This window comes from Macaca fascicularis, chromosome 1, assembly GCF_037993035.2.
Source record: "Macaca fascicularis isolate 582-1 chromosome 1, T2T-MFA8v1.1".
NCBI lineage: Eukaryota > Metazoa > Chordata > Mammalia > Primates > Cercopithecidae > Macaca > Macaca fascicularis.
The window spans coordinates 56,648,877-56,669,293 of NC_088375.1; the positions used below are offsets into that span (position 1 = coordinate 56,648,877).

Here is a 20,417-nt window from a genome sequence, read left to right on the forward strand (position 1 = left end):
TTCAGGTTAATTGTGGATTGGAAAAAATCAAACTAAGCTCTTTTACATTTGTTTGACACATAGAGAAGTAAAAAGATAATGATGGTGACATTGATGAACAGGATAGAATTAGTATCAAGCTTCAATGATAAGAACAAGGATCTTAGAAATGTAGTCCCAAGTTTTAACATGACAAGCGGTGAGAACTCACTTATCAATTGGAAGGTGCTAGATGACCAATTTTCTAAAATCAGTGGTTCCATAAACTACTGCTGCTATGAGAGTCCAAGCTATTCCAGAATTTACAGTTTGATGAGAGTATTCTGTCTTCATCCGTCTAGCTCCAAGAGCATCATGGCATCCTACCACCTCTCCTGCTCTGAAATGATTCTGAAACCACTAGTTTTTTAGGTCTAAGGATTGCTGAAAAAGCTAATGGCATAGGGCATCAAAAGGACACAGTCATAATCTTGAAGATTCTTGAGGAAATCATAGGTCATAGTGTATTGGATCAGATCATGTGGTCAGTGGTTATGCTAATTGTGCTTATGCTACGTCCATCTAAACTCTCAATGATATCATTTGATGAAGATAGATCCTGAAACACTGAGAATGACATGAATGAATGTTAAGATTCCAGTTGTTATTTGGAGTATATCTGAACTCTTCCAAAGGTCTGTACATTTATTGGAACAAATATCCTACAGCAGATGCCACTTATTTGATCACATAGACAATGTCCCTGCTTGGTGATTTTCTTTTCTTTCATGACATGTGCATCATTTAAGAATTGGGGAAAATATGACTTTAGTAAACTAATAACAACATTTTTTACATACTATCAAAGCAAGAAGTAATTATTTGATTTAATAAAATGCCCTAAGAATTACATAAGAAATATTATACAGAAATGCAGATTTTTTTCTGAAACTGTTACATTTGATTAATTCTTGGAGTCTTATTGTAAAAACTGCAGATTTTATTCTAATATTGCCCTAAACATAATTTAGTGTTTATTTTTATTTTTTATTTTACTTATTTATTTTTTTGTGATGGAATCTTACTCTGTTGCCCAGGCTGGAGTGCAGTGGCATGATCTCGACTCATTGTAACTCCACAGCCTAGGTTCAATCTATTCTCCTGCCTCAGCCTTCTCGATAGCTGGCACTACCGGTGCACACCGCCATGCTCGGCTAATTTTTATATTTTTAGTAGAGATGAAGTTTTGCCATGTTGGCCACTCTGGTCTCAAACTCCTAACCTCAAGTGATCCACCTGCCTCAGCCTCCCAAAGTGCTGGGATTATAGGCATGAGCCACCGTGCCTGGCCAATTTAGTGTTTATTTTTATAATTCTAAATCTTTAGGACATTTACTCCTCTGGTCAACATTATGAACATCAATTATATTAGCAAAGTATTGAAGAAGGACAATTTAAAAAATGTAATTCCTGAAATTTATTGCTATTCACAAATTTATGATTTTTACAATAAAATGTTCTGCAAACATACAGAAGATATATTTTGAATACAAAAGAAGAATTAATTATGGTGCATATTTTAAAATGTCATTTTAAATCAATTTGCTTATGAATATATCAAGGGCAGAGAATACATTTTTCTCATATTTTTTATATCCTCCTACCTGTGTAGTGCAGTGTTTAGAATAAACAAAGGCTTAATAAATAGATATTGAATTAAAGTAGCACAGTGATCCAGTCTCTGTCTTCCTACCCTGAAAATTAACTAGGGAATTTGGTCAGCATCTCCTTTTTTGCCTTCTACTCCTCAAGGACAAAGTAGTAGATTAGCTTTACTCTTTACTTATATAATTTAAAAAATGAATATATGAATGTTTGAATTCATGACTCAAACATCATTTATGAATATGCAAGTTGAAGAAAAAAACTGATGAAAAATTATAAATGAGTACTCAAATATAAGACATTCTGGCTGGGCGCAGTGGTTCATGCCTATAATTCCAGGATTTTGGAAGGCCATGCTCGAGGATTACTTGAGGCCAGGCCTGCAGTGAGCTATGATTTTGCCACTGTACTCCAGCCTGGATGAGAGAGCAAGACCCTGTCTCAAAACCAGACACAAACAAACAGAAAGCATAAACAAAACTGTTTCTAATAATAGTTTCTGGTTTCTTTAATGACTTTTGCAGTGACTACTCAACATTTGGAACACTGATTCGTTTTTCAGGGATAAATAATGGAACTTCTTCAGGATACTCAACATGACTTCAGCAGACAATTTCAAATTTATTGTAGAATTTCTTAGAAGTTAGGGCAATACTGTAGAAAACTTTGCCACAATTGCTTCCTGTTCCCTACTATTATGTTGCATTTGACCTTCAAGAAAAGTTCTACCATAGTAGGCTGAAATTGCATATAAACACACTAGAGACATGTTTTAAAATAGTGGATACCTTCAAAACGAAGGTATTCTGAGGTATTCCTGCCTCAGCCTCCTCAGTAGCTGGCACCACAGGCACACACCACCATGCCCAGCTAATTTTTATATTTTTAGTAGAGATGGGGTTTCACCATGTTAGCCATTCTGGTCTCAAACTCCTGACCTCAAGTAGTCCACCCACCTCAGCCTACCAAACTGCTGGGATTATAGGCATGAGCCACCGGGCCTGGCCAATTTAGTTTCTTATATATATATATATGTATATATATACGAAATTATTTCAGCTCTAGCAAATAATAAAAACTGTTTTTCTGTTGTTTATGGAATAAATGAGTTTCTATAGTGAGTTTCACTACCTGACACAAAATTAAGAACTGTTTTTTTAGACAGCTGGGAACCAACAAGAAAATTTTCGGGCAATGACTTAACATTACTTCTCTAAGAGAGAAGTTGACTTGAGTCACACTTTCACATCTTGTAACTTTCAGTTGATTAACGCTTAAAGAGTCACAGGAGAGAAGAGAAGGACTTGTGAGTCCAACCAAGTCTCTAACTAAACCGAAATTTAGTTGTTTATGGAAATTTTAGAAAATGCCAAAAAAATTGAGAGGTGTGAGATTTTTGGATTTCTAAGTACTTCTAAGTACGTATTTTTAATCCTTGACAGACTCCGTTAACCCTGATCCAAGATTGAGACCATCTACAGATTTTATTTTTTAAACCATGAGAACATGAATTACGTTGATGCCCAATGGCTTCCCCAGAGCTAACATTCAATAAACATTTGAGATTGATTATAAAGTGACTACATTGTAACAATTTGATAACACTGTCCTTGGACTGAGTTTTATCCTTTTGTAAGGATTATTGGTGGCTACATGGATTTGGATGGAAGCCACTGCAGGCTGGACTACTGTGAATTGTCTTGTAACCAAGCTCAGTACACTTACTAAAACGCTGTGAGATTATTTTTTAAATTTGCAGCCATTATTGGTATATTTTTTGAAACATTAGTTCTATTTAGATGGAATAGAAGAATATAACAGGTAAAGGAGATAAAAACACTAAACAGATGAGCCATAGGGAAACATGACAGAACAAACTGATATTTATAAAAAAATATATAAGTGGTGTGGAAATGAAAAGTGTATTTCCACATAGGTAAAATCTTATTATGATGAATTTTAAGAGAGTTTAGTATACAGTAATTTTAAATAAATAAGTAAAATGAATGGAGTTTTCCATTTTGCTTATACATGTTCTATCTCAATCTTCCTTGTAATGGAACTTATTACAGAGATTTGACCTGTGCATCTAAGTATTGATTACTGATGATAATCTGAGATAGGGCCCACATCCCTTCTAGTATTAATATGGTCTTGCATTTGAAAAATTATTTATGACTTTGATGTTTCCCCCTCTCCCCACCTATTATTATGTTTTAAGACAAAAGTGGTGGGAAGCTATGAAGCAAAGCAGTCAGATGCAGAAGTAAAAAGTCTCTCTAGCTTCTGAGTTCAATTCCTAGCCGTATCCCATAGGCATTATAGCATCTTGAGCTTATGACCTGGCCATCCTGTTTCTAAGTTTCTTCATTTCCAAAATAGGATAATAATGGGAGAGCTGTCTCATAGAAATTTTATGAAAATTAGGTGCAATATACATAGTTCTATGATTTACCTGTAGTAAGCACTTAATAGATGTTTCTCGTATTATGAGATATATAGAGCATGTGCTGTTATGACTGTTCACAGATGAGGAAACTGAATAACAAAGGGGTTATGTCCTTCTGTAGGAAGTCTGATGTTTCTTATTAAAATGAATTGCTCAGCTTTATCCTTAGCAGGACTTTTATCAGAGCTAATACTTTTAACCAAATGGGTTCATTGTGACCTTTGTTTCCCTTGACGCAGTCATTTTTAAGGGGAAGTCCAAGGAATTGAAAGAATTATACTTTTATCACTCTAGATACTACATGAATATAGATTACTTGCTTCTCTTCTCAGGCCTCAGTTTCTTTGTCTTTCTGTAATCTCTAAGGCTCTTTTCTGTTAGAAAATAATGTTACATTATTTCACAAACTAGATCATTAAACTCTTGAACTCTAAATTTGACTCTAATAAACAAACCATCCTAAATTAAAAGAAAAGCAACCCACATTTTGACCATAAAAATGGTATGGATTATTTTGTGATAATAACTAGGTACTGATATTAGTCACTCCTAGGCCAGTTCTTCCTTTTTTTTTTTAACATCCCAATTCAAAAAATGTTGGAAGGGAAATTCAGATCTGTAAACTTAGTCTAACATTAACAGCAGTTATAGAAATAAAGTTTTTCCTACCAAGTCCAAATATGATCATTAATAATGTACTGTGTATTAATAGGTGCACATGGTGTAGACACATCAATGCCTAATGCAATGACAAATCACATCCAAGTCTAATAGAAGTAAATATTACTAAAATTCTACATGATTTTTATTAAATAATTAATTCCACATTTTCAACTAAGAAACTACTTTTGATATTTATTTAATATGGTCTGCCATTGCATCTCTAACTTTTTTCCCTTCACTTTCCTCTGTCTAAAGATTGGGCTTATAGGACCAAATATCAGTTGAATAAATTGATATTTTTTTAAAAAGAAGGATGAAGAAAATCACAGACATTTCTGCAATTTTCATATTATGGATAGATTAAGAATAACTGAGTTTTGGATGCTATGAATACCTAAAAAGCAATTTAACGTGAATCTATTCTGTGTTTATAGAATATTCCAGACCCAGAGATAGTTTTGGTAAACAAATAGATTTAAAAATTTGTTTCTAATTATCTGTTTTATGGCATGATCTAAATAGTTATTGATTATAATTTCGTAAATGAATAAATTAAATCTTTTGTATAGACTTCAGTGGAAAAAATATTGTCAATATAATTATAACTATTTACATTTCAAGTATGTTTCTAATTCATGTTACATTTCTTCTTTAACTCACTTGTGATGTTTTTCTCCACAGACTACCATTACTCATGCTACACTCTTCATATTTAGATTTATATTATTATCACTACTTCTGACATTTGAATCTATAAGTTCAATCCCTTATGCTTATTCTTAATGGAAGTTCATTATATGTACATCACAGTTATAAACTAATTTAAACCTAAAGCATAGTCTGAATTAGTAAGATAATTTATAATTTATTGTCATTTATTTAGAAATAAGAAATCTGAGTTAAGTTTGCAATGATAAAATTCAGAGTAAAAGTGTTGGCAACAGTCACTCAATGATCAATTTTCCTATAATAAAATTTTATAATAATAAATTTGACAATACTCTGAGGACATCCATTTTGTAACTCTTAGTATTAATGTCTAAATCAGCGGTTGGAAAACCCCCACAGTCATATCATGTGGTTTCAGTAATAATAGCTAAAATCTATCCTGCAGTGAATCTTTTCTTTTTTTGAGCTACCCAATGGTTCCATATTATTACAGAATTTGCAGAGAATAATTTCTACCCCAAAAGAATCTTTACAAATTATTGCCCATGCTGTTTCCTGACTTTACTTGGCTTATCTGTAAAATACATTATCAGAACTGAGTAAGAGCCTTTTAAGCTATGTGATTTTAGATGTGATACTTCATAGAGAAAATCAGTGGGTTCTGGTGAAGAATGCTTTTCAGAAGACACATACAGGAACAAAAGTTCATATACAAATGAGTTTAAAATACGAAAATTTAATACTAGAAGAGAATAACCTTGAACAAGTATAAGTGAGACCACATTTTAAATAGGATGGACCACTTGGCACATGCATAATATAGAGATTATTTTGAGAGCTCAGAATTTATTAATTGGCTAATGGTCTCATTTTTAGATAATCATGTAGAGATATGTCCTAAGACCTTGGAGATCCACCAGCCCTACATCCCTAAATTACTGATAAGGAAAATGAGGTCCACAGAGAGCCACCCAGCTGTTGAATAACATGTCTTCTGACTCCTTACCCAGTGCTTTTCTTGTTTGCTATTTTACCATGAGAAACAGATATAGGCATTCTGAAAGATAATTAATTGACCAGAATTGTGGAGAAGAAAACAAAAAAGACTGAAACAATAGACACTGACTGTGTAATTATCTGGAGGAAAGAATATTGGTAGCTTTTAAGTCTAATAAAGATACAAATGTCAAGAAAAAGAAAAAAATTAATAAATATTTAGTAAATATATTTCAAGTTCTTTTGGCCAAAGTATAAGATGAGAGCCTTTAAAAAGCAGCTTTCCATATTCTTGAATGTATTTTAGAGCAAAAATGTGATGTCTTTGAATAAATGACTTGGTATACAAAACTTACAGAATAAAGAATTTTAAATATATTATTGTATAGTCATAATATGTTCTTTTGAGAAATGGTATGGCTGCAATCATTGTATCAGCATTTTTTATGTATATCTAGTGTAAAAAGTCAGGAGTCACATTTATTGAGGGCTATAATATACTCTCTCTGAACCTGAGAAAAAACAGAGTCTTTCATATTCACCTGTCTTCATCTTTAGACCATGTAAGCCCAAACATTGCCTGGAGTAAATATTTACTAGTGGATACTAATTGTCCAATTTTGAAATAACTCGTAGTTAATAAATGTGAGTTGAAGATAGTTTAAGTGGATAGCAATCTCAAATATCTCAGAAAGGTAGTATAGTTGCTTACATCTTTTAGGCATTGAGATCTTGACTAAAGTTTTAAATTGACTATAGGTATCTCTTGATATAGTGCTACCTAGATAATTTAATTAGTGAGGGGGGAAATCATTTAAACTCACCTTTATGTACCTCTGAAGTTTTTTGTCTATAGATTATGTTTAGGATCACGCATGATAGGAAAGGTGCTGATGCAGATTTCTACTCTGATGCCGTGGCAGAGACAGAGCATTAGAGGTTTGTATGGCAATGTATTACCACATGGTTCATGTAAATCTGCAGTAATACTGTATTCAAATAAGGATCTTGGTTTCAGTACACTTGTTCAGAATTGCGTTTGCCCCTTTTAAAGGAAAATCTAGTTCCAAAAAGCAACCCTACTGTCAATGCTCTTTCTTTAACTATGCTATTGGTGCCATTTTCTTGGCAAATAAGACAATTCTTATGGATTCTTAGAACATTTTACAATAAGCACCTTACAAAACCCCTTGAGAGTGTGGCATATGAAAATTAATGCATGAAGCTAACTGTAATACATGTTTCTTTATGAAAACAATAAAATGGGAGAAACAGAAATAATGTTAAAGAATAATATTTTAACCATATTACCAATTCCTTATGTAACATAAAAATAGCTAGAATGTAAGACTTAATTCCAAAGAATTTGAATAAAAGAAACGCATGAGGCATATTTTCTCAGTTTCTGCAACCATGAAAGTTAGTTGAAGCAGGTAGAAAGATCTTTTAATTTAAATCTTCAATCAACGTTATGGTTTTAAACTAAAAATCTATTAATAAGTATAGTATCCAATGAATATACTTATTTGAAAAATTTCAATAACTTAAAGACAAATTTAAAAACCGGTTAGGAATTTTATATTTGAGACCTTATTCTTTTTATTGTTTCTGATATGTAGGTGATTAAAGTGTGACAATAGACACACGAAAGATAAGCTGCAAACTATGAGACAGTGATTACTTCCATAGCCAGAGGGAAATCAGGATATGAAATGAGGATGGGAGTCTTCAATTGTGTATAAATAATTCTTTTTTTTAATAATTTGGGGGTAAGTATAGCAAAATATTATAAATTGTAAATCTTTTTTATAATGCATAAAAAAGTGGTGGAAATATGCATATGTATATTACATTGCTTTTACTTTTCTGTGTAGTTTAAAATATTTCAAAATGTAAAATAAAGTTTTTTCTACCTTTTAAAATTCAAGCTAAAAGAAATGTTTATATATTATTTCTCCAGTGAGATTTTAAAACCAACCTTTTCCTCAAGTTAGATATTTTATTGTCTTCACAATTCAAAAGCATGTATTTAAAATACATGAATTTACGTAATGTGGATAATTCTTTGCTAAACAAAGCATTCAGCAGAAAAGTAAAATAAAATTCTAAATGTTTTTAATGTAATCCAATACTTGCCTAACTTTATTTCCCTTTTTATGTTTATATAGTTAATATTGAGTCATTTTATATGTTTTATGCATGTTATCTATAATAACATTAGATTTTAGAGGCATATACATGGTTGGTTTGTTAAAAATATCTGTTAATTAGTATGTAAAAATGGATTTTCATTTATATTTATCAAACACCATGTAAATACATAAATATATTTTACAAAATGTTGTAGTAAAACTGTCTACTAAAAGTACTAAAGTAGTTTGTGTATTCATCTCTTAGTTTATAATTTTTAAAAGTAAAATTAATCCTTTAAACAAATACAAGCCTGGAATAGAAGAGCTTTATTTATTACTAAAAGTGTATGTGTGAAAATATAGAGGAAATAATTATATAAAGTTTTCTATGTCCCCCTCAAAGTAAAGTAGCTTAAATAGAAATCACTGTTTTAGATATATTCTTACAAGAATTCATTCTAACAACAAATGTGCTAATCTGGTTTAAATGTAAGTTGCACTTGAATAGCCTTCGTTATATTTTGAAGAAGAGCAATATGCACTGTTTATTAATTATAAAAGGAAACAAATCTAAGTTTACTGAGTTTTTACACTTTCTAATAAAAATGTGAGCATCATAACTACTGGATTATTTGCTATGTTCAACACACTCCGTTCACAATTTAAAGTTTGCACATAGTGTCTAATAATGGTCAAGCACTGGCAAAAATGTTGCACCTGGAACAGGGAGGAGTGAGAAGGGCAAAGGTCAAAACCAGGCCTTAATAAGCATTGACTAAATAGACTTTAGACTCAGTGAAAAGTCCAGACGACCCCTGCAGCGTCATCTTACAGCTCTGATTTTCCTCTTTTCAACATGTAGTATAATCCATAAATACAACCAAATCACTAACAGCTTAGTCTTTGGTTTGGTTTTTTATCTTCCAGAGTTTCCCCCCACTACCCCCTTTACAAAGATTTGAAAAATTAACCCCTTTCTGTCCTCAGACTAACCAAAGAATGAATTTCTTCATAGTCACTGTTGTCAGCTTAAATCGTTAACTCTTTTCAGGGCAAGAGGCACTTTGTAAAGTGGTTCATAATAACCAGAGTAGTGACTGAGTGTTTCATTTTCTCCCAATATATTTTGAATAATGTCCTGATAGATAACTAATAGTAACAGCCAATCAAACAATTATACAAATCAGTGAATTATGTCTCCTATATAAATGTTTTTAAAGCAATAAAATTAGATTAATACTGAAAACCTTATGAGGAATTTTTACTTCTGGTTTCCCATCACACAGTGGTTGCGTTTTCATGAGGTTTTCTTGATAATTCACAGGTATAATAAAAATGTCTGTAACCAATTTTTGACACACCCTCCTAATTTCAAATTATTTGATACAGTTTACACCCTGATATTCTTATTGACATAGTCTCCTCTTTTCATACTTGTGTTTTATTTTTCTAGTCCAACATGTGCTGAAGGAGAAGTTAGTTCCTTTAAGTTAAAACAGTAATTTCCCTACAGGAAATATACCGAATCAAGTATAAACCACAAGAATGAGTCGAGCATCTACTTCAAGTGCATTAGTTGAGAGAAGCCTTCCACTCTGAAGTGGGCACACTTCGTGAACCAGAAGTGAGAGCTGCCCAATCAAATTCAGTGTAATCGCGTGATTCTGCCTACTACCCTGCAAATTTTCAGAATGCCAAAGACATCTGTGTCTGTCCCTACATGTATCCTTTTGATGTCATGTCTACCCTGTTAACCCCGTTTCCCTTAGAGTTAAAAATATAACGTTTTAAAACAAAAATGTAAGAAGACAGCTCTGCCTGTGAAACATAAACAGCACCATGGAGGGTGAGGCAAAGTCCTAACTAAGCAGAAATAACTGGGAATGTAGCAAACTGGGTGGAAGTTCAGAAGTGTGCTATAGTCTGAAGGAGGATCCTTTAGAAGGAGCATGAAAACAGATAGAAGTAGTGTCCCTGGAGAGTTAAAAGAGGCCTGGGTTTCTCAAGGATTCCTGTTCCTGATTGTCACAGTCTTAGAGAACAGGAAAGAGGATATAGCAAAGGGCAGACATTTTGCACGATTGCAAAGCTTCCCTAACTGACCCTATTTTTTTATGCTCTGTTCGCCTACAGAATCAGGATACACGAAAACAGAGCAGTAAATCTCAACCATGACCCCACACAAATAAAAGTACCAAAACTTGTTTCAAAGATAACTGGAAAGTGTTTCTTATTTTATGTAATATTTTTGATTATCTACAATCTTGCAGAATCAAGACCAATTTTTCCAGAGTAACACGGAAAAGGAGAAAAATGGGAGTAGCTCAGAGTTCTATTCCTTATTTAAACCTATCTGTTCAGAATATCTTAGCATCAACCATCTGAAATTACCACACCAATGATATTTTGCTATTTTTTCCCAAGATCCTATTATCCATTACCTCCGACCAACAAAGTTAGATTCAGCACTATTAAAATGTATAGTTTTAAAAGTAAAGCAAAGTTGCAAATATGTATAATGTAACACTTTTATGCTTGGGTTTTTTTGTGTATACTTGGCTTGATTTTTCAAGCTTCTAAAAATATTGTTTTTATTTGAGGCAGGAAAACAAGAATTGGCTAAATCACTGCCCTTAGTTTTCCTAATGGATTTTTACACCTACATTGATGGTAAAATCATCAAATATTGGAAAATTCTTATATTTTGGAAGCACAAATTGATTCACAGAACATATATATAATATATACATTCTATATATAGAATGAATACATATACACACACATATATATATAAAAGATGATCTCAAATATTTAAATTTTACATGTTCATAAAGAATTTGCTTCATATTTTGGTAGCTTAGAATGTTCCTTTTATATTTGTGAATCCCATGAACAAATACAGTTCAGTTTTCTCTGAAATTTTGATTTTAAAAAATTCTAACTGATCTCATCTTTCATAAGACTTGCATTTTTCAAACAATTGAAAAAACATGGCTTTTGATGATTAGGCAGCACATATTTTTGGACAACTAATAGATTTGCTTGAGATATAAGGTACCTGAAGAAGAATCAGCAAAGAACACCAAATCAGATAGTATTGCCGTGAGGCCACTTCAATAACCCTGATAATTAATTTGGAGTTTTTCTTATGTCTATTATATATTTTTTAAATATACACCTTTGGTTTATGGTTTTTTCTATCTTTATTAGGCAAACAAGTGTCAATATGTCTGGATAATTTGTTTTCATCTAATATTTTCACCATTCGAATAATAAATGTTTTTTCAAAAAATCTTTGACTATTTGCAGTAATAAATAAATTATAAAGATATTTATCTGAGTCAAGAATTTTTCAAAAAGAAAAAACATCTGGGAACTTAGATGCCCATTTTTAATACATACGTAATTCGCTAAGCTATACAGAATATGGAGATTGCCTTCTATTCTTGATTTTTTTTACTGGTTCAAGTTCAAATAAAATTTACATATTTTCTTTATAAAATGACTATGCAGATAATGAACTAAGAATATTATATAGTGAATATTTTCATGGTAAATTTAAAAAGCATATGTATCTTTCAAAAATAATGTTTTTTTAAATAACAAGAAAAATAATTTAGTACAATCATTCTTTCATCTTAATACAACCAATATTTTATCTTTTAACCACTAAAGTGCTTACTTGACAGTTGAAACTGTGTAAGCGAATAATAACTTTAAAAAATTACTTGTGATAAAATGATAGACAAAGCCAACTCAAATAATTTTGATTGAGGATGAATCTTGCAGCTATATTAATATTAATAAAAATTAAATGCTTTTGATTAGTCTAGATTGGTTTGTAAGGGCAAAACACAAAGACAAAACTGAGGCAGTGAGCCTCACAATGCCTCTACTGATTTCTCTACTGGCCCTTCCTCTGCACATGGTCAATTAGAATTGAAAATCCTGTGCTGATTTCATTCGCTGGAATTTTTAAGCAGGTCAGGAAGAAAGATGTTATTGAAAGGAAAAGTCTCATCTAAATAAGAAAGGAGCACGTGGCCATCTGGTCTTAGCTATACATATAAAAAGTTATTTCAGCTGAACTGCAGGCTTAATGTTTAAAAAGATGTGCCAGAAATCAAACCAAAATCTGTTTACGGTAAAATATCCCAAATGTTTCTTTTTAAACTTTCAAATATGCAATACACAGTTCATTTCCTATCTGTGATTCATGAGCCCATTTGACCCCAGTGCCTCACTGAGCTTGACTGAGTTTCACTCAGTAGAATATTCAATCATTTTTAGAACACTTTTCCTTCATAGAGTGTCAACAAGACAGTGGATCTTTTGAAAGTTGAGAAAATAACTTTGATAGTTTTCACTCAAATTAATTTTGAGTATTATCTTCATGTAGGATTGCAAGAATAAAATTTGAAACATAAAGCAGACAAACCAGTTTCCCTTGTTTTCTCATCGCAACTTGAGGTTCCTGTGCATTCTCTGCACAGTGCTCAGGTATCTACTCACAATAATTTCAGGCCCTATGCCTAAAGGCTAAGTTAAAAAAAAATTCTCTTTTCATGAAGAGAAATTATAACTGTTGAGTCTTCTTTTACAAATCATTTTCACGGTAGTAAGAAACAGAGATGGTTTTAAAAATCACATTTTACACTGTTTGTCAAATTAGAGTCATATCTTTTGATACTCTTTTTTGACATGAGGTATTTGTGGTAATTATAACATCAATACAGTAATTCATCCAATATCTGATAATGCTCTTCTGGTGGTATAGACATAGCTAATTGATGTCGCAATCTGAATTTTATTGTATTGAAATACATTAGCAGTCTTCAAGAACTCTTATAATAAAGTGACAACAATTATTTGGGGTCAGAAGACTATATTCAAATACATTATATATATGTATACTAAATATGCTACATGCATGTAAGAGACATATGTGATTTTAATACCAACACATGCTAAACAAGGATGTAGATTTAAGCTAAGTCTTCAAATAAGTAATTGGATTAAGGATATTCTAATATATGAAACAAAAGACTCTTGACATATCCTTGACATAAAATACCCATTGGTTGTTTTTGTATATCCACTATGTTTGTTCTGCCATTTCAAATAAATCATTGCCATTGTGTAAGAAGAATAAACTGTACTATAGTAAATTGTTCTTTCTCCGTTATGCTCTGAAAAACCATTTGTTCTTGAATTGGCGTTACGTAGTTCAACTATTTCAATCAAGTCCATTATCTTCTTGTCTTTGAAAGATGCCTTTTCAGTAACCTGTATCCCCAATGGGCAATGCCATGTATTGTTTTTTGAAAGTAGGTAAAATTTAAACACAACTATTTGCTCATTTTAATCTTTGATAAAGAAATTATATAATTAATCATCAATCTTCCACTATATGTTGGAAGAACTGTTTATGTAAAATTATAGATTCAGGCCAAGAATTTCTTAAAGAAGTTATTTATTAGTTCTTAGTGGAGTCTTACCCCATAGAATGTCATCTAACTTGTGTAGCTTGTTTTCTCTAAGTACAAAATGTGTCAACTCTTTAGCTATATACTTTTCTTAACAATAGTAACATGAAAGCAGCAAAAGAACAAACATTTTTTCATTTGTTTTAAAACAATCACACAATACATTGGCAAAATGAATCTTATTAATTTGTTGACATATACGTAGTGCTGTTTATACATATATGCTTTGAAAATCCTTTCAGATTAATCGCTTTTTAGTATGCAAGAATGAAGAAGTATTAAGAGCAAATTCCAAAATTTTAAAAATTATGTATCAGATACGTGGTATTATGTAAAAACTGGTAAGTATCGCAGTCATTCTATTCTAATGAATATTAATTTAAATTACATATCAAAACTTGGTAGTTAAGGGGTAGTATGTATACAGAGTTGTTCTATATCTACATCTCAAATCTGGCAATATGTTTTGGTAAAAGTTTTAAACTTTATTTGCGTGAAATAAAATAATGTACTTAAATCTGTGCATTAATAAAAATCTGTGCACATGTTTGGTGACTAACTATCCAGTGTAAGGCCCATAAAACAGACTTGAAAATAAATAAATACAAACACTGTACTAGCTCACCCAAAAGTTAATTCAACTATTATCTAATTCAGAGATATACCCTTATTAAAGCACACGAGAGAGCATTACTTCTAAATCATTGGTATAAAATTATTCTCTCCTTAAGAAATAAGTTAAAAGTAAAAAGGATTTAATTGTTACAAAATGTTAAGTGGCAAATTAAAAACACCAAGTCATAATAAATTGCAATATTGTAGCATTGTTATCCAACTGGATTTCAAAATGCTCACCATTTCTACATCCTATTTATATCATCGAAATTCAGCCGCCTTTCAAATGTTCAAACAGCATATTAATAAGGCTTCCTAGAACCAGGAAACTCTGACTACATATATCTTGATAAACATACCCATCCTGCCCCATAAACACATCTTCAAAAGAAAGATAGCTGCAAATAAAATAGTCCTTTCCTGTGGGTGTCGGTTAACCCCACGAGCACGTGAACTTCCTATGGGCACACACCCAACATACATTAGCGATTAGGTGATTGAAAATGTTGCCCACAAAGGCAAAATTTTATATATGATGACATCACCAGCTAACCTGGATTTCTCTGTGATACAATGATATAATTTCCTGATTGAGTGTGTGTATCTTGAGATAGAGAGAGAAAGAGAAAAGAGAGCGTGTATGTATGTGTGTGTGTGTGAGAGAGAGAGAGAGAGAGAGAGAGAGAGAGAGAGAGACAGAGAGATGCTTAGAGAACAGCATCATCAGAAATGGTATGTAACCTTCTGCAAGGTTTGCAAGAATCTTTCGACAGACCTTTGACTTGTTCCAGATTTCATGCAGCGTAAGTTCATTCAAAAATGCATTCCCCACACAAACAAATTACGTTATGTTTAGTTAGCACACTATTAGTCCTAAAATATTCTGATAGGATCTGTTGAGATGTGATTTCTACACCAAAGGAGGCATGTGCATCTGTATGATATGGTGTGGGAGTTGCAAAGTCCCTTGAGACCTGCCTTTGAATGGGTAAGACGTCTTGGTTTCAAAGGTAATGAAAGGGTTAAAAATTGAGGCTGTCTAGGGTAAGAGAAAGGGGATATTGTTGTCTTTAATCTTTCCGCAGTATGTGTAAGACTTCCATCCCGGATCTGCACATAGCAGTGGAATAGGCTCGGCATGCATTGCGTGCAAGCTCCTTGATTGTAGAAGGGGAAAAAAATCTGGCTGGAGTCCAGACAGGCTGGAGCTCTGTTGATCATTATGTCTAGCCTTCAGGTGTCTCAGCACACAGTGGGCGGCGGTGGGGGAGGTGTAGATAACATGAGAGCAGACAAAGAAAAAAAATGGTGTATTTTTATAAGATTATGTGAAAATTTGTATTTATTTTCAAGTCCTCCTTAAGAAAATGAATCCTAACGTCTTGGACTTTTATAATTAGAACACAGGCTCTGCTCTGGCAGCTCTCTTTAAGCCATAATTAGTTATGTCTGGAGCCTTTGAATAATTCTTTTCAATAATTGATGGAGTTAATATTCTCTTTTAAAAATGAGGAGGACAATGTTTTTCACAAACTCTTTTTGTTGGAGGCTTTGTCATTCAAAATCTCCATCAGTCATAATCACACTGGTGTGATTTGCCTTTTAATTTCTTGTAAGACTTAGCTTATAACTTTTTAAGGATGTGGATAATTCTAGAAGTAAAGGCATAATGCATTGCTAGATTACTCTAGCTGAATATAAAAAGAAAGCAGTAATACAGCAACATTCTATCCATTTGTTTCCAATTATTTTATAAATTTTAAAACTGCATTGTATGTTGCTTCTGTTTGAAACTCCATCAAAAAACCTTATTATGAATGTAAGGAACTTAGATGCTAATCATATCTTTTGCTCGCTAGCAAGAAGAAATGCCAAATTATTTTATTCTTCAAGCATTCTTCTATAAAGAAGCTTCCGCATGCTTCCTCCCCACCCCCACATCCTCACTCCACCCTATTAGGAATTTCAAAAAAAAAAAAAAAAATCTTTATACATGGAAGGCTGGATCCTAAGACAGAAAGCTGTCTTTTCCTTCTCTCTTTACACTGGCCACTTTCAGTCGCCTTCACTTCTGCCGAGACTTTATTTCACATTGTGTGGACTACAACACCGAAACCAGTTCAGTTTCTATCCTTATTATAAAATTAAAAGTGGTAGTTAAAAAAACATATAAAGAAAGCCCTGGCTTGAAGCCATTGTTCAGAATTTAAGAGCTATTTGCCCCCAAGTGTCTTTGCAGTCTTTCATAGCTAATTATAATAACTGTCAGATGTGTGGAAAGTCTATGGTGCCCTTGTCAGTGGAGTCAGCAAAGTTTGCCTTTTATTTTTCTTGGGGACAGAGCAAATCTGATTAGACATAAAGAGCAAAAAGAAGTGAACTAAGTACATATGCGTGTGCCTTCATTTTTTCTTATGAACAAAGCAGCACACTAGAGCGATGTTCCGACGCACAGCCTCCTACAGCTACTCTTTGGAACGCCTGACTTTTATTTTTAATTCTTTATCCTTCACAGAATAAAGTATGCAACAATTGTCCCTGGAATATTTTCCTGCCAGCTGAATACCCTTCAGTATACACATAAAAGAGTTCCCTTAAGAAATCTTCGAATATTGGATGTTTATGACATAAAACTATTTTAATCAGTTCACTTGACGGAAAGGAAGGTATACTTACAATTTCAAAACGGTTATTTGCTCTAGTTTCTTGTCCCCGGAGGCAGAGCAGAGGCTTTTGCCAGACTGTCCATGATGCAGGTGCAGAATCCCTGTTTTCATGCCGGAGAGGAAGGTAGAAAGTGCTTCATAAAGTCACTCGGAACTCAGCCACTTGTGCTCAGACATCCCTTGCTCCTGTGGAAGCTGTACTATCTGCAGTTCTGAATTGAACTAAATTACAGCCCATGTGAAAGACAGGAGCAGTGAGTCATGTGAGAGATACAGAGCTATCCTATTGGCCACGAAGACATAGCTTAGGCATTCTGCCTTTTCCACCATTGGTGAATAGTTAAAACTGAAAGCATCTATATCCTCCTCTTGAGCTTATTTGTCCTTTATGTGTGGAAGAATGACTGTAGGATTTTACAGTGACAGAATTAGTTAAGAAAGGGACTGAAGTCATCCTTCACAGAGACTGGTGGGAGGTGATTGGAAGCTCAGCTTTTTTAAGATTTCTTTTTTCTTTTTATCACCCTGCCCTGCAGTTTTGTCCAAAATTTGCCTGTTTGCCTGTCAGAAAAATGTTTTTTGTGTGTTTCTCTCCCTTCAGTTAACTTTGGAAGTGACAGAAAGTAAATTATCATCATATTCCTTTGCAGAACTGTCATGTTTTGAAGCACAAAATCAATTATTTTCCGTGATGGATTTTCAAATTTTATTTTTATCTTTACAGAGACTTTATTGCAGTTCTAAACTAACAAACTAAATTGTTCACTAGTGACACCAAACACGGAATTAACTTTTGAGTATTTCATTTTGGAGAAAGGAGGGGTAGAAATAACTGGAAAATAATAAAAGGCAACAATATCAAAACAAATCAAATAAGGGGCTTTAACTAAGCAGGGATGAAGAAGAAATACATTTCTCCATCAAAGTCACTCTTTAATTTACCACTTTAGGTAAGGCAGAATGTCCAGAAAACTGCCAGGCAGAAGGTATTTTTTAGTTATGCTAGGATTCTTTAATTCATCTAATTCCTTAAAAATCCTTAAATGTGTCTGTAAAGATTTAGAGGCTGTAAACTACTTTAGAAGTCATCAAATCTCACATTCCCTATGTTAAAGGTGAGGAAGGTAGCCTCTGACAGTAGTGACTCTCTTCATCACACTGATCCACCAAGTTATGCAAAATAAATGAAGGAAACATTGAAATAAATACTAGTTTCCTCTGTCTTACGTACCTACCAAGAGCCAGTTACCTTCTCATGTAATTCAATAATTGTACAACCCACAGAATAAGTTTGGCTACTTTCATTTCTCCTCGGCAAAAACAGACTCAAATGTTTTACTACCATGATAGTGCCTGGATTTGAACCCAAGTGGCTGATTCCATGCCTACTTTTTCCTACTAGGTATGTGTCCTTCCAAAATAACGATGGTTCTCATGCATAGTTCCTTCCTCCTGTATGGTAAGTAATGTGCAAAACCCTTTAGAGCACCTCATTCCATTCTCACAACTGTTAATGAGTCACTTATTCTATTATGCCCATTTCATTGATGAGGAAATGAGGTGTGTACTACTCAGTATTATGTAGGTGGTAGCTGGTAACTCGTGATTCAAACCAATTCTTATCTGTTTTACACACCATATGGATTCTCATCACAGTGTTAAATAAGGCTTGATTTTTCTTTTTTTTTTTTTTCTGGCCTAACACATTAGAATATTTTGGCATAAATATGGAATATTAACTGTAGTCATGTCATTGTCTGGTTCTGTTTGGTTCAGACCCAGATCATACCATTTAGTGACCCATATGGGACTGGAAATAGGCATCAGAGGAGCAGTCATGGAACCATATTTATCTTGGGGCTCTACAAGCAGCCTCACACAGGGTCTTGCAATCATAGGAGCTTCCGTATCAGTTGACGGGGCACATGCTCTCAGAACATCAGCCTGGGTCTTAAGGAGTCCTGCTGCTGGTTCAAAATCTGAAACCCACTGTTCAGCAGAATAGGCACCTGATCCTTTCAAAAATGGTGTCAAAAATTCCACTTCAGCCAGGTATCAAGATCCACCAACGAGTTTCCTGAGTTGTACCCCTCCTGCAGCAGCTGTAATCATACAAATGGGAAATTTGCATTGGCTCCCGCAACCCTCGTGCGGTTTGTTTGTAGACAGGAGGTGATTACTGAAGTGCAACTGCATCTTCACCTGCACTTTCTAAAGCACACATTGCTGTCACTTAGAGTATCATATAGGACAGGTTAGGCAGGTCCCAGATAGCATCGGAAGAGAGTTTTTAGTCATCTTCTGTTCGGAATACTTTTGTTTCTTTCCATAAGTGGTGCTTGCTTTCCTAAACAATCCACAATCCAATCACCTACCTCATGCTGTCCGGAACCCTTCCAGGTCAGCCCTCTCATATAGTGAGCATGTGATAACATTATGTTATCCCTATCTTCATCAAATAAGCTTCTCTATTATAGTGCAAATATTTCAAAGACTGAGCTGTATCTTGTTATATTTTAATCCTGCATAATAATCATCACAGTAGAGATGAGATAAATATTTGATTTTTTTTTTTTTTTTTTTTTTTTTTTTTTTGCCTTCAGTGACCTATTCACTGGTACACAACAGATCAGAAATAAACCTGGTGAGATAATGCCAACATACTTTTTAAAAACTCAGCACTTTAAAATATAGTCTAAAACAGTGAATCAGACACTAGAGAACAAGTAGGAAATTATTGTGAGACCACAGACTCTCCCTAATATAGGTCTAAATCGCTCACATACAACACTTATACTAACTAAACTAATGGTCATGGTATTAGCACGCACTTACCTCAGACTCTCTGCTGTCATCTACCAACTTCTTCTTTGTTCCTCTCATTCACTGTTTTTCAGATTTCCTTTTTGTCTCTAGCCCTGCTTTAGTTCAGTGTTCACAAAGGCAATCTATTCAACACTAATATCTCAGTTCAGCAACTTCCTCAATTTCGATGAGGTTCACCGCCACTCCCCATGACAATCACCCGTGCTCATGTGTTAAAGCCTGGAAACTTTTACTTTAAAATTGTGAAATCAAACCACCTGCTTTTTTTTTTTTTTTTTTTTTTTTTTTTTTT

The 20,417-nt window shown here is 33.4% G+C and overlaps 1 long non-coding RNA gene across 1 annotated transcript in view; it reads right to left on the reverse strand.

Moving 5' to 3' along the window:
• Window positions 1–17,513, reverse strand: part of LOC135969425 (uncharacterized) — a 42,270-nt gene extending 24,757 nt beyond the window's left edge. The window contains exon 1 of the long non-coding RNA XR_010584688.2: window positions 17,310–17,513. This is a non-coding gene — a long non-coding RNA (uncharacterized lncRNA). The remainder of the gene's footprint in view (window positions 1–17,309) is intronic.
• Between the last annotated feature and the right edge of the window lie 2,904 nt (window positions 17,514–20,417).